Genomic DNA, 13,366 nt, shown 5'->3' with positions numbered 1-13,366 from the left:
AGGCGAATCTTCCAGCGGTCGTTTGCTTCCGTTCTATAAAATTTCATGGGTTGAACACCTCGGCGCTCCTCGGGCACAAAAAAACAAAAACAAAAAATCTTGTCGCTAGTCCAAATTTGTTTCGTGGTTGGTGGGAATTCTGGCCGTTCTTACACGAAGTTTTTCCCTCTTCCTCCCTGTCATGCTGAGCTCGTCGTTGCCTCACTCTACTGGTGAGTGTGTGTGTGTGTGTGTGTGTGTGTGTGTGTGTGTGTGTGTGTGTGTGTGTGTGTGTGTGTGTGTGTGTGTGTGTGTGTACTTGAGGTCTAGCCTCCTTCACTGCCTCTCTAGTCGTCACGATATCTGCACCATCCTCTGGTATTGATGTTGCAACTATTGGGTCTGGGTCTGCTGCTAGTACTGTTATTATTCACACTTCTGCTGTTCATGCTGCTGACACCTACACCCATCCTGCTCATATTGCCTCTTATCATTTACATTTTCCTTCCTCCTACCAATAATTCTTCCTCTTCTTCTTCAACTTCTTATAAGAGTTATACACCTTTTAGTTTTTTTTCCCATTGCATGCATCTTCCACTACTTTCACCGCTGCTGTGCGCTTACCACTGTTACCGTTACTGTTTCTAACCATGTCGGTGGTTCTTTCCTGTCTGTAGCCATGGCTGGTACTCGCCTCTGCTGGGGGGTGTCAGTGAGGACGGGTCTTGCAGGGTTTTTGTGTGAGAATCTCTACCTAAACCAGCCAATAGGAATCGTGACGCATCGCGCCTCTGGGGGATACTCGATAGCTCCGGAGAGCTCTAGCAGTCTTTTTTTTTGTGGGCGTTGGGTTGGTTTTGAGTCAGCTGTGCCTGCGGTACAGCTGCTGTGGGAATTTGTGGATTTATGCTGCGATTAAGGGGGATTTTTTGATGGATTTTGATGTTTTGTAGCCTATGTTTTCGGCAGCCTATCTTAAAGATTTCTTGAGAATTGTGTAAACTTTTTTTTTATCCAATTGGTTTGGTACTGCGTGCTTGTCAGTATGGTGAGAGGATTCACAGCTTTATTCATTCACTATTTTTAGGATCACGTATCTCTCTCTGGAAGGTTTATCTGCTTCTAAAAATTGGGTTATGAAATTCTCCGTACACAGTTCATGATTGAGATGCTTACTCAATATACGCTGCAGAATCCTTATATGCTCACCGTTTTGTTGTTCCGTCTATTTTACTACGCTATCTTTCAAGCACTAGCCTATTTTTTGTCAGTCGAAGCTTTTATGGTACGCCAAGCACTGGCCTATTTTTTGTCAGTCGAAGTTTTTATGGTACGCCAAGCACTGGCTTATATTTGTCAGTCGAAGCTTTTATGGTACGCCAAGCACTGGCTTATATTTGTCAGTCGAAGCTTTTATGGTACGCCAAGCACTGGTCTATTTTTGTCAGTCGAAGTTTTTATGGTACGCCAAGCACTGGCTTATATTTGTCAGTCGAAGCTTTTATGGTACGCCAAGCACTGGTCTATTTTTGTCAGTCGAAGCTTTTATGGTTCGCCAAGCACTGGCCTATTTTTGTTTGTCGAAGCTTTTATGGTACGCCAAGCACTAGCCTATTTTTGTCAGTTGCAGCTTTTATGGTACGCCAAGCACTGGCTTATTTTTTGTCAGTCGAAGCTTATATGGCACGCCAAACCCAGTACATAGGGAAGCTTACAGCGAGGAGTGACAAGCCATTCCACAAGCCAGGCTGTTTAAAAGAACAGTTTATCTTAAGGGGTAGGTCCGTATCCCCGGTGATAGCCTGCTCTACCCGTGAGAATAAAACTACATTTTTTTTTGTAACTTTACCTTTGGTTCATAATTATTTAAAGTTTGGCAAATTGGCTTTATTTTTCCGATATTTGTGCAGTGTTTTTCGGAATTGCAGAAATAGCTTTTAGTTATTATTTTTGGTTTTATTATTAAAATTGTTGAAAGATTGTTATTTAAATAATTATTTTTACCACTGGAATTCTTATTAATTGGTATTAAATAGTTTGTATTATTATTACTAGAACAATAATTACCCCCGAGAGTGAAGAAACACGTAAGAAATATTGAGAAGATTCTTGTTAGAATCGTTAATCTTACCCTTTCAGTCATATTCAACAACATTATATATATATATATATATATATATATATATATATATATATATATATATATATATATATATATATATATATATATAATGTGTGTGTGTGTGTGTGTGTGTGTAAATCACGAAAAATAAACACGTGATTAAAAATGTGAGTGTCAGACCACGGAGGAAAATTGAAACAGGAATTTCCTTAAGTACTTTCGTACATTAATACATCTTCAGAAGGAGTGCTGAAGATGTATTAATATACGAAAGTACTTAAGGAAATTCCTGTTTCAATTTTCCTCCGTGGTCTGACACTGTCATATATATATATATATATATATATATATATATATATATATATATATATATATATATATATGAGGTTAGTGTGATTTCTGTGAGATTATCATTATTACTATTTCCACTACATCCGTGTGTGTGGCATTCAAGCACCGTATTTTGTGTTGAACATGGCAGGACCGGTGTCAGTGGCGGAGCGGACGAGAGGCTGTACTCTGTACGTCACAAGTCATGAAGGGTGGGGGCGGGTACGGGTGAGCTACATCTAGGACAAGCCGGGTATGTTAATGCGGCTGTGTGTGTGTGTGTGTGTGTGTGTGTGTGTTTACCCCCGGTCTAGACACATGCTACCACGAGGAGGAGGAGGCAAAGGAGGAGGTGTTTTCATCCCCCCTTTCTCAGTGGAGCCTCCACACTATATTCTTTTATGGGACTATTCCCCTGGATCTGTGCTATTGGGATTGTCTCTCTCCTTACCTATCAGAGGCTGCACTAGGGAACCTCTTTCTATAAAGAAGTGTATTGATGGGTGTGTTCTCCAGTTTCTTAGACATATGATACCAGGATAGCCCCACTTTCTCCTTCCCGTCGGAGGCTTCAGCTAGACAACCTCTTTTGGGACTGTATTGATGGAAAATCCCTGTTGGTCTAAGATTGTCCTGGGCATTATTGCTGAGAGCGGCTGACCTTTGACATGCTGCCAAACTGATTAATATCATGCATGTTTAAAGCAATTACTTAGTGGATCAACTTTGCAGACTTTGATCAAGTTGGGATATTGCTGCATTATCAGTCACCTCTATGTAAGGTTCATATCCTGGGCGGCACTGCATGGGAAGCAAGACCTTACCGACCGAAGAGGACCACATTCTCTTGCCTAACCCTTTTATGTCCTGCAAGCTGAATCATAACACGTTAAGCCACTGTCTGTGATATTAAACCGAATGACAACTAGAGAGATAAATTCAGGCCTTCTCCTCCTCCTCCTGACTGTGATGTTGTGCTAGACACCAGACCGGCCGGCCGTCCATCCCTTCCCTCCCCCTCTCTCTCCATCCCCAACAATATATACCACTAAGACAAACGTTGATCGCTTTTCTGGGGTTGCAACTGGGCGTGCGGCTCTGTTGGGGGGCCTTGGAGAGACGAGCATCAAAAGTTGCATGTTTAATACAGCGTTCAGGGAGGAAGATTGTTGCTCTGTGCTATGTATCAGAACCCCAGAGGGAAGAGGGGTGATGGGGGTGGGTAGGTGGGTGGGGGAGATAACTTCACTACCACCACTTTGTAGCATCATCCCTCCTCCCCACCTTGACAGGGTGATTTGTAACAGCGTTTTGTGCAAATAATTCTCACTAGAAATTGTCAACTTGCCCTAAAAATAAAATTTAACGTAAGAACAAATAGTTTCTTGGTGCGGGTTAGGGTGAAATTCTCACTTTGGTGAGAGGTGTTGAGCTATACATGTATGCATATATGTGTGTGCATGTATGTATATATAAGCACATATGCATGTATTTGTGCATGCATATGTGACTCGATGTATGTTTGAATAGGAAACGACGACTCTGACATTCTCAAGGCATTTAGGTTGGCTTAAGGTGCAAATATTCTAGACATCCTACGGCCAATGCTGAATAATATATTTTACTGTTCCCAGTTAGCTGAAGTGTGTCCAATATGCTGGGAGCGCGCCCAATGCCAGTTCATATACACACTCTGTATAGCTGCGTGTGTGTGCTCAATATATGTAAGTGTATGTCTAATATACACCGAACGTAGTTCACTGGTTACGAATGTTTGTCTCACGGCTGTTTCTGTATATATATATACGGTGTATGAGAATTCCTCATCGTACACTATACATTTTTAACAAATAGCTTTCAAACTAATTCTAAAATTCTAAGCTTTGTGTATATTACTGTGTTTTCGTGGTCTGTATTAGAACTATTGCAATAAATACATTCATTCTGTGTATTTACCTAAAGGCACTCCATGGTTATTGGGGCACACCTGCTTGGTTATCTGCGCCTACCTTAATATATATATATATATATATATATATATATATATATATATATATATATATATATATATATATATATATATATATATATATATATATATATATATGACAGTGTCAGACCACGGAGGAAAATTGAAACAGGAATTTCCTTAAGTACTTTCGTATATTAATACATCTTCAGAAGGAGTGAATTTCTGAAGATGTATTAATATACGAAAGTACTTACGGAAATTCCTGTTTCAATTTTCCCCCGTGGTCTGACACTGTCACATTTTTAATCACGTGTTTATATATATATATATATATATATATATATATATATATATATATATATATATATATATATATATATATATATATATATATATATATATACCCGCTAGAATGCAGGAAATTGTGGTATTTTTTATACCTAATTACTATAGTTTGCACTTCCCTCTATACATACTTGATTGTGCGCGTGCATTTCCCGTAGACTTGCAAAATCTACTCTCCTCTTGAGGATTATTTTCTCCTCTTGCTGCAATCGGAGAGTACCGGAACTCTCGGGAAATGGCAGAGGCGCTTCAGTGGTCCACTCTAGTGGCGGCCCTCTAAAAACCGTCACGTAATTGCCTGATGCCATTGAAAGGTACGGACTGCCTGGTTTAGGCTCCATTGGCGCTCCCGTCGCCGCTTGCGTCAAATTATCCGGCCCGAATGATCCGTCCTCAAGGTGACAAGAAAGAGACACACACACACACCCCAAAATAATTTTAATCCATCCCTCTTATCATGCGACTAGTTAGAGTCTGGAGAGTTAGGGTACGCTGTGGTGCAAGAATGTGGACAACTAGGCTACGCTGTAGTGAATAAAGAAGAGTGTGGACAACTAGGCTACGCTGTGGTGAATACAGCAAGCGTGTGGACAACTAGGCTACGCTGTGGTGAATACAGCAAGCGTGTGGACAACTAGGCTACGCTGTAGTGAATACAGCAAGCGTGTGGACAACTAGGCTACGCTGTAGTGAATACAGCAAGCGTGTGGACAACTAGGCTACGCTGTAGTGAATACAGCAAGCGTGTGGACAACTAGGCTACGCTGTAGTGAATACAGCAAGAGTGTGGACAACTAGGCTACGCTGTAGTGAATAAAGAAGAGTGTGGACAACTAGGCTACGCTGTAGTGAATAAAGAAGAGTGTGGACAACTAGGCTACGCTGTAGTGAATAAAGAAGAGTGTGGACAACTAGGCTACGCTGTAGTGAATACAGCAAGAATGTGGACAAGTAGGCTACGCTGTAGTGGATAAAGAACAGTGTTAGATGACTAGGCTACGCTGTGGTGAATACAGCAAGAGTGTGGACAACTAGGCTACGCCGTGGTGGAGAGAACAGGCTGTAGAGAGGTATAGTGTACGCCGGGGATACGAACACCAGCGATAGGGGAAGGGACGAAGAAGGGGGCCGCACCACCACCACGCCTGGGTGGTTGAAGCCTGGGAATGGAACCATATCCTCAGAATCCAAGGATATGTGGCGCAAAATGACCACCACTACCACCATCACCACAACCACCACCACCACCACCACCACCACCACCACCACCTTATCCGCGATATTCCGATCCTAGACCCAACTGCTATCTTTTAAACGCCATATGAGGCGAAATTCATGGTCCAGGTTAATGACCAGGGTTCAGATATATTTGGAGGCTAAATGGCTTGATAACGCCGGGGTTATACTTTGATAATAGAACGCGTGTCAAAGATATCACCAAAAATGAAAGAGATAGCCAGTTTAAAGGAAACTTATGGTGAGGTACCCCGCCGTCGGCGATATCGGCAAGATGTCGCCCGCCGACGCTATGGCCGATATCTTAAATGCCAAGCACAGTCGAGGTGGCAATACTTGTTTGAAGAGACCACGAGGAAGACCCCAAGCAGAAAACATTTTTAGATTGCAACATATCTTACCTTTGAGTTAATGAGCTCCTTTGTAAATAATAATTCAACATTAATTAAGAGGCATCGCTAGAAATATAGGATAGGAAGCCTCGCTATAAATATAGGAAGCCTCGCTAGAAATATAGGAAACCTCGCTATAAATATAGGAAACCTCGCTATAAATATAGGAAGCCTCGCTATAAATATAGGAAACCTCGCTATAAATATAGGAAGCCTCGCTATAAATATAGGAAGCCTCGCTATAAATATAGGAAACCTCGCTATAAATATAGGAAACCTCGCTATAAATATAGGAAGCCTCGCTATAAATATAGGAAACCTCGCTATAAATATAGGAAACCTCGCTATAAATATAGGAAGCCTCGCTATAAATATAAGGTGCATCGCAAGACACTTGAAAACACTAAAAATAATCAAACTGCAACTGTCAATGTTTTAATAATATTTGTATTTGTGATATTATGACCGCAGACAAACGACCCCAGCTAAGACGATGGCCTCGACCAAGACTGCCGCTCGAGATACGAAAGCGACACATTTTTACCCCTAAGACACGACACAACGACAACCTGTGACTCTTCCCCCTCCTCCCCCCAGCAACCAACCTGGATAAACATTGCCACACAGCGAGGCTGGCAACCTAGCAACAGAGAGCTTGTGACTCTGTAACCGCCTGATATGTTTTAATATCTTATTCCGCTAAAAAATAGAGTGGTGCATTGGAAAATGTTTCCATGAACTGGATTTGCGTTTCGGTAGAGCCGTGGCGCGGTGCCTGCGCCTGGATTGAATGTGGATATCAATTAGGCCAACTGTGGATTTCCGGCACAATAACTTTTTTCAGGAGAGAATTGGCAGAGGGTGGCAATATTTTTGTTCCCCCGTCTAGGAGAAATGGAGAGAAAGAGAGTGAGAGAGAGCAAACAGCGGCAGCCCTCGTCGCTCTCTCGCGAGTGATAAGTTATGACGCTCAAAAATAGTTGTGAAATTCACTATAATATTAAAGCTGCATTTGTATAGCGATCTGTGCAGAGATCCGCAGGCTCTGGGACAGCGAGCTGTCGTGTCGTTGTTCCTCATCTGCTCGTGTGCACAGAGAGAAAGAAAGAGAGAGAGAGAGAGAGACCCAATTACACAAAGAAACTCGCCCACACATTACATTAAGCCAGACTCATCATGTCAATATAGATCGCGATCAAAAACAATTGAAAGTGATATATATATATATATATATATATATATATATATATATATATATATATATATATATATATATATATATATATATTTATACACACACTTTTAAGAGGAAAGTTAATCAAATGAAGACCAGCTGGTTGAGTCATTGTTGATTGAAAGTTCACCTTTAGGTCACAGTCACCTCGTCTTTTACTGTCTCCTTTACGTCGGCCGTAATACACAGCGTGCAGTTATACACAGTCATACAGTTATACACACACACACAATAATACGCAGTGCAGTTATTAGGTATTGTAAGCAATTAAAAAACCTTTGGATATCACCGCATCATTTGTATTGTCAGGTGATGAGCGCATGCTGGTATAGGAATCATACGTGTATGAGATGATAAGTGTGAGACTGATAGATGTGTCTTAGAATTATAGCATCTTAGAACTATGAGAATCACAGGTATGTGTCGCATGAGACTTGCAGGTGTACACTTTGAGAACCCTCTATAAAAGTACCACAGTACGCTATTATTACCCATTGTTAATATAAATAAACTCGGGCTCACCATAGCCCGTGCTACTTGGAACTTTTTGTTCCAGGTAGCGAATCTTAAACAACAACATATAAATAAAACAGGGAATTAAATAATCATTTTATTCAGAAATAATTTGCCAAACTAAATTGGTTTGCCATGGACGCGTACTGTGGGATACTTGAGTGGCAAGCAGTGCCTCACAAATTTAAGGCAGCACACACACAGGAGGTAGATTTATTCAGTGAACTCATGAGTCGTTCCTTTATAGTGCCAGTGCCGCCTGCTGGAACACGTGGTGGGTTAAAGAATGCCAGGTGCCACCTGTAGCTTCGTTGGGGGGTGGGGGTGAGGGAGGGGGTGTGGGCACCACATTACCAGAGCCGAGTCTGTATTCTGGAAGTATAACATGAGTTGGAATTATTAATTGCTTGATGTAAAGGGGATTTGCGTCATATTTTGTTATTGTCTCTGATACGGGGGGGAAAGAGCGGTTCTCACCTGAGAAGTGTGTCACGAGAGCAAGCGTAGCAACAATGAAATATCTTTCCATTCATAAATGGGGAAAGAGTCGAGAGAGAGAGAGAGAGAGAGAGAGAGAGAGCTATTTTGAAATAAAATTCGCAACGTGGCAACCCCTTGTGTGCTATCTGGCTGAGCGATGCCAGTTGTTGGAGGTGTTTTGACCGATTGAGACTCATTAGTCGTTTCATTCATGTTTATGGCCGGAGTTGGTAGTGACCTCGGTGCTTCGCTGAGTGAATCGTAAGTCCCACAACCTCGCTACGTAACAGGGAGAGTGCATTAACGGGGTCTTTATTTATTCCTCCATTATCAGATTTTTGTATGCAAAATAAGGGAAGGGGGGGGAGGGGGGTATAGAGTGTTTGGTAATGATGGTTTGACAATGGCTGGAGAAGGCAATTTGGCAGAAGCAGTACACTTGACAGCGACTAGTGAGGGGCAGCGGCATCCATCGGCGCTGCCTTTGCCAAGACCCCCCGAACTCTGTAGATCTCGTCACCCCCGGTGATTCCCTGCCCTTCTGCCATCTTTCCCAGATGGCACACGCGTCTGACTTTGTTGCATGTTGCAAAAAATAATGCTAGAACGGTGTTTTAGATCAAGAGCACCCCGGCGACGGTGCAGTGAGGCGGAAAACATTGAGATCGTTGGAGAGGAAGAGGTAACTTCAAGCAGGCAGGAGTGAGAGAGAGAGAGAGAGAGCGGGGGGCTGGACGGTCCGGTCCGGTCGGTGGCCAACACCGGGGATAGCCAACCATGGCTGCTGCTTTTGTTGAGCTCTGCCTGTGCAAAAACACACACACACACACACCCTTTTCCTGCCTCTCTCCTGCACGTGCATGCGCATTGTGGCTACGTTTTCCCCCCGTCCATAACTAACCCATGCTCCTTCATCCTCCTGCAACCCCCTTCCTTTTCCCCCTCCTCTATGCTCTTTAACCTCCAAAGAACTGGACAATGTTTGGTACGTAATGTTAAACGAACCACGCTCCTCTTAAACAATTCATTCCGTCAGCCGGCATGCTCCTGTCCAGTCATTTTGAGTTTGAAACTTTCAAATTATCAAAGGGTTTTGATTTTGAAAAGTTTCGAAAAGGTTATTAAATCAAATTATCAAATGGTTCTGTTGAAACTACTTAATTTATGTATTTTTATGAGTAAAAAAAATATTTGTTTTTATTTTTACATCAGTCATGTCAGCCTCTACACTTCTATCAGTGTCTTCCACGTTTCATTCAACTAATCCATCAAATAGCTCTTCCTCCATTCTGTCAACCCATCAGTTTGCTGATCATTCAATTAACTTATGAACTTTCTGTTCATTCAATTAATCCATCAACTTTCTCTTCCTAAATTCAATTATCCCATAAACTTACTCCTCTTTCATTCAGTTAACTGATAAACGTATTCTTTCTTCATTCAGTTAGCTTGTCAACTGGCTCTTCATTCAAATAATTCATTCAATTAACCTATCAAATAACTCCTTATTCACATTCTGCAGTTATCCATCCTTCTATCTCTCCCCCCTCCCCCCCGTCAATCCTTCCTGCTCATCCAACTCATTTATCCAAGAACTCTTTTCTCACAAGTCCCCCCCCTCCCCCCCCCCCCCCCGCCGTATCCCCCCTTTTCCGTGTATTTTTTTTCCTGAAAGTTTAAAACTTCAATTTATCATTTAGTCATTAGGAACCAAACTGGAAGTGACCTTGCCTCTCCCGAGGACAAAACTCGTTTTAAACCTGAGGATTTGCTGCTGAATTATCTTGTTTTATGATACTGCTTGTGTGTGTGTGTGTGTGTGTGGGATTTACGCCACAAAGGAAAAAACGTCAATTGGATACTGACTATTGGTTCTGCAGCTCCACTCAAAATCCTTTTCTCGGACCATTTCACAGCTCCGCTAGCTGCCTTCGCGGCCAGATTTCCATGTTTCAGCACTCTGCGTTCCTACCCTTCCCCACCCTATCCCCCGTCCTTACTCAGAGCACTTGCAAAGAAAACAGCCAGCCTTAGAAATCTGGGGTTTTCGTCCTGGTCTGGTTATTGGTGCAGGAATTCTGTGTAGATAATTGTTAGAGGGCTTGCTTGTCTGGCGGGCTCCGGAGTCCACCGCCGCTGTCGGCCACTGCTGCTGCTAGCTGGCTCTTGTGTCGCCGCTCCGACAAGTTAATCCCTGTCGGGTTTTCTGCAACTTGTACCCGAAATACATGCATGCATACTCGTACATACACGCACACACGCACGCTTGCAAACACACACACACACACACACATACACACTCATGGGTGGTACGCGAACAAAGGGACACAGGGTGGAAACTGAGTACCCAAATGAGCCACAGGAACGTTAGAAAGAACTTTTTCAGTGTCAGAGTAGTTAACATGTAGAATGCATTAGACAGTGATGTGGTGGAGGCTGACTCCATACACAGTTTCAAATGTAGATATGATAGAGCCCAGTAGGCTCAGGAATCTGTACACCATTTGATTGACAGTTGAGAGACGGGACTAAAGAGCCAAAGCTCAACCCCCGCAAGCACAATTAGGTGAGTACAAACACACAAGCATCCCTGCAAGCACAATTACATGCAATTAGTTGAGTACACACTCGCACTTGTGCGTATATATATATGTATATATATATATATGTATATATACATATATATATATATACATATATATGCGAACAAGCCTGAATCGTCCTCCGGTTATATATAGTATATATATATATATATATATATATATATATATATATATATATATATATATATATATATATATATATATATATATATATATATATATTATATATATATACATATATATATATATATATATATATATATATATATATATATAAAATATATATATTATATATATATATATATATATATATATATATATACATATATATATATATTATTAACTATATAAATTATAAATAATTATATAAATAAATGATATATATTGTAATGTTGAAACTCAGCTGGAATTTAATGGGAAAACTCCATAAATCTTGATTTTTTTTTCTTGAAAAGTTCCCAGAATTATCCTCTAGTTAATTCTTCATGCTCCTAACACAGCCTCTTAATTCCTACCTCAACCCCTCGGATCATTTTTATCACTTAGTGTAGAATTACTGGAAGCTTCCTCTGTATTTCTCGTCTCGGAAGTTCAGAAAACCCAATATATCATCAAACAAAAAAAATCCTTATCTGTGTTTGGTAACTTTAAAAACGTGTATCGGTGTTTTGAAGGATTTATTTTTTCTTCAGTAAATCCTTAATATTGTGTTTTTGAAATGCAATATTTTGACCTATAGATTTGTTGTTTAATTTTTGGTTTTATTTTTGACCTTGAATGCTTATACGAAATGAAGCATGAATTTGATTCTTAAGCAGAGTTGACGAATCATTTCCGCAAGCACGTTTTCGTTCCTGCGCTCGGGGAAAAGTTAAGCTGAGAGAGAGAGAGAGAGAGTGAGAGAGAGAGAGAGAGAGAGAGAGAGAGAGAGTGAGAGAGTGAGAGAGAGAGAGAGAGAGAGAGAGAGAGAGAGAGAGAGAGAGAGAGAGAGAGAGAGAGAGAGAGAGAGAGAGAGAGAATCTGACCGACCTTCACGTGACGTTTAAAAAAAAAAAAAAAAAAGAGTCGACTCGACTAGGAAATGAAACCTGGCAACTGAGGTGGTGCGTTTGGGTCGGGTTGATTGCTGATTTTAAAGAGAATTTCGACCACGTCTTGCTCTTTTATGCTTGGGGTTTAGCACTGCCTTGCCACATGTGCATTCTCTCTCTCTCTCTTTGTTCCTATCCGTCTCTCTCTTTCTCTCTATCTCCTCCCTTTAATATAATTAAATGTCAAGAATTTAAGTGCTATTTCCACACGAAGTTTGTTTGTGTGTGTGTGTGTGTGTGTGTGTGTGTGTGTGTGTGTGTGTGTATCCGTGTGTGAAAGCTCTTTTATTCTGCATTAATGCAGCCTGTTGTCTGGACCATCGGGTATCAGTCATGCCAGGGCTGACTATTGGAGCATTATTCCCTCTCCCACTCGAATCTGAAGCCTCGGAAGATGCCCCAGTTGGCTCTCTGCATTATTGCTTGGAAGGAAAATTGACTTCGTCAGTGGTTTTATCATGGATAAAAGCCCTGCTGTAATACATTAGTCATCTTGGATTACAGGCTGCACATGATCAAGAAAAACATATAACTTTGAAACTTGCACATGATCAAGAAAAACATATAACATATATATATAACTTTGAATTTGGATGAAATGTTTTGCATGATGGTGTACTTTGAACTCGTCAATAATTCCTCTTAGCCATTCTCAGTGTCTGGGGGCTTGTTTTTATTTTTTTAATTTTTTTAGGGAAATCTAAAATATATGGTTATGATCGACTCTGCCCGGGATAACGGCTTTCCTTTCCTTGTCCGAATCTTGGTCTTAGTACACACCTTCCTTATACAAGATGTTATACCCAACACTCCTTCATAGAGTCTCTCCCTTCATTCAACTAACCTTCAAGTCACTTTCTGCTTTCATCTGTCATTCGTCTAGCATTCGTTCTTCTATCACTGTATCACATCTTTTATCTGTTACTTGTACATTTCTATCCTAGCTCCATAGACATTTCAGCTTCATCTATCCTTGCAGCAATTTATCTCACACACCCCGTTGACATTTCTGTCTGTTGGCTGCCGTAGGTTCTCCACACACTATTATAACCTATCCTACAGCCTGCCC

The sequence above is a fragment of the Procambarus clarkii genome, chromosome 67 (assembly GCF_040958095.1).
Source record: "Procambarus clarkii isolate CNS0578487 chromosome 67, FALCON_Pclarkii_2.0, whole genome shotgun sequence".
Classification (NCBI taxonomy): Eukaryota; Metazoa; Arthropoda; class Malacostraca; order Decapoda; family Cambaridae; genus Procambarus; species Procambarus clarkii.
Note: the sequence above shows the minus strand (reverse complement) of the source record.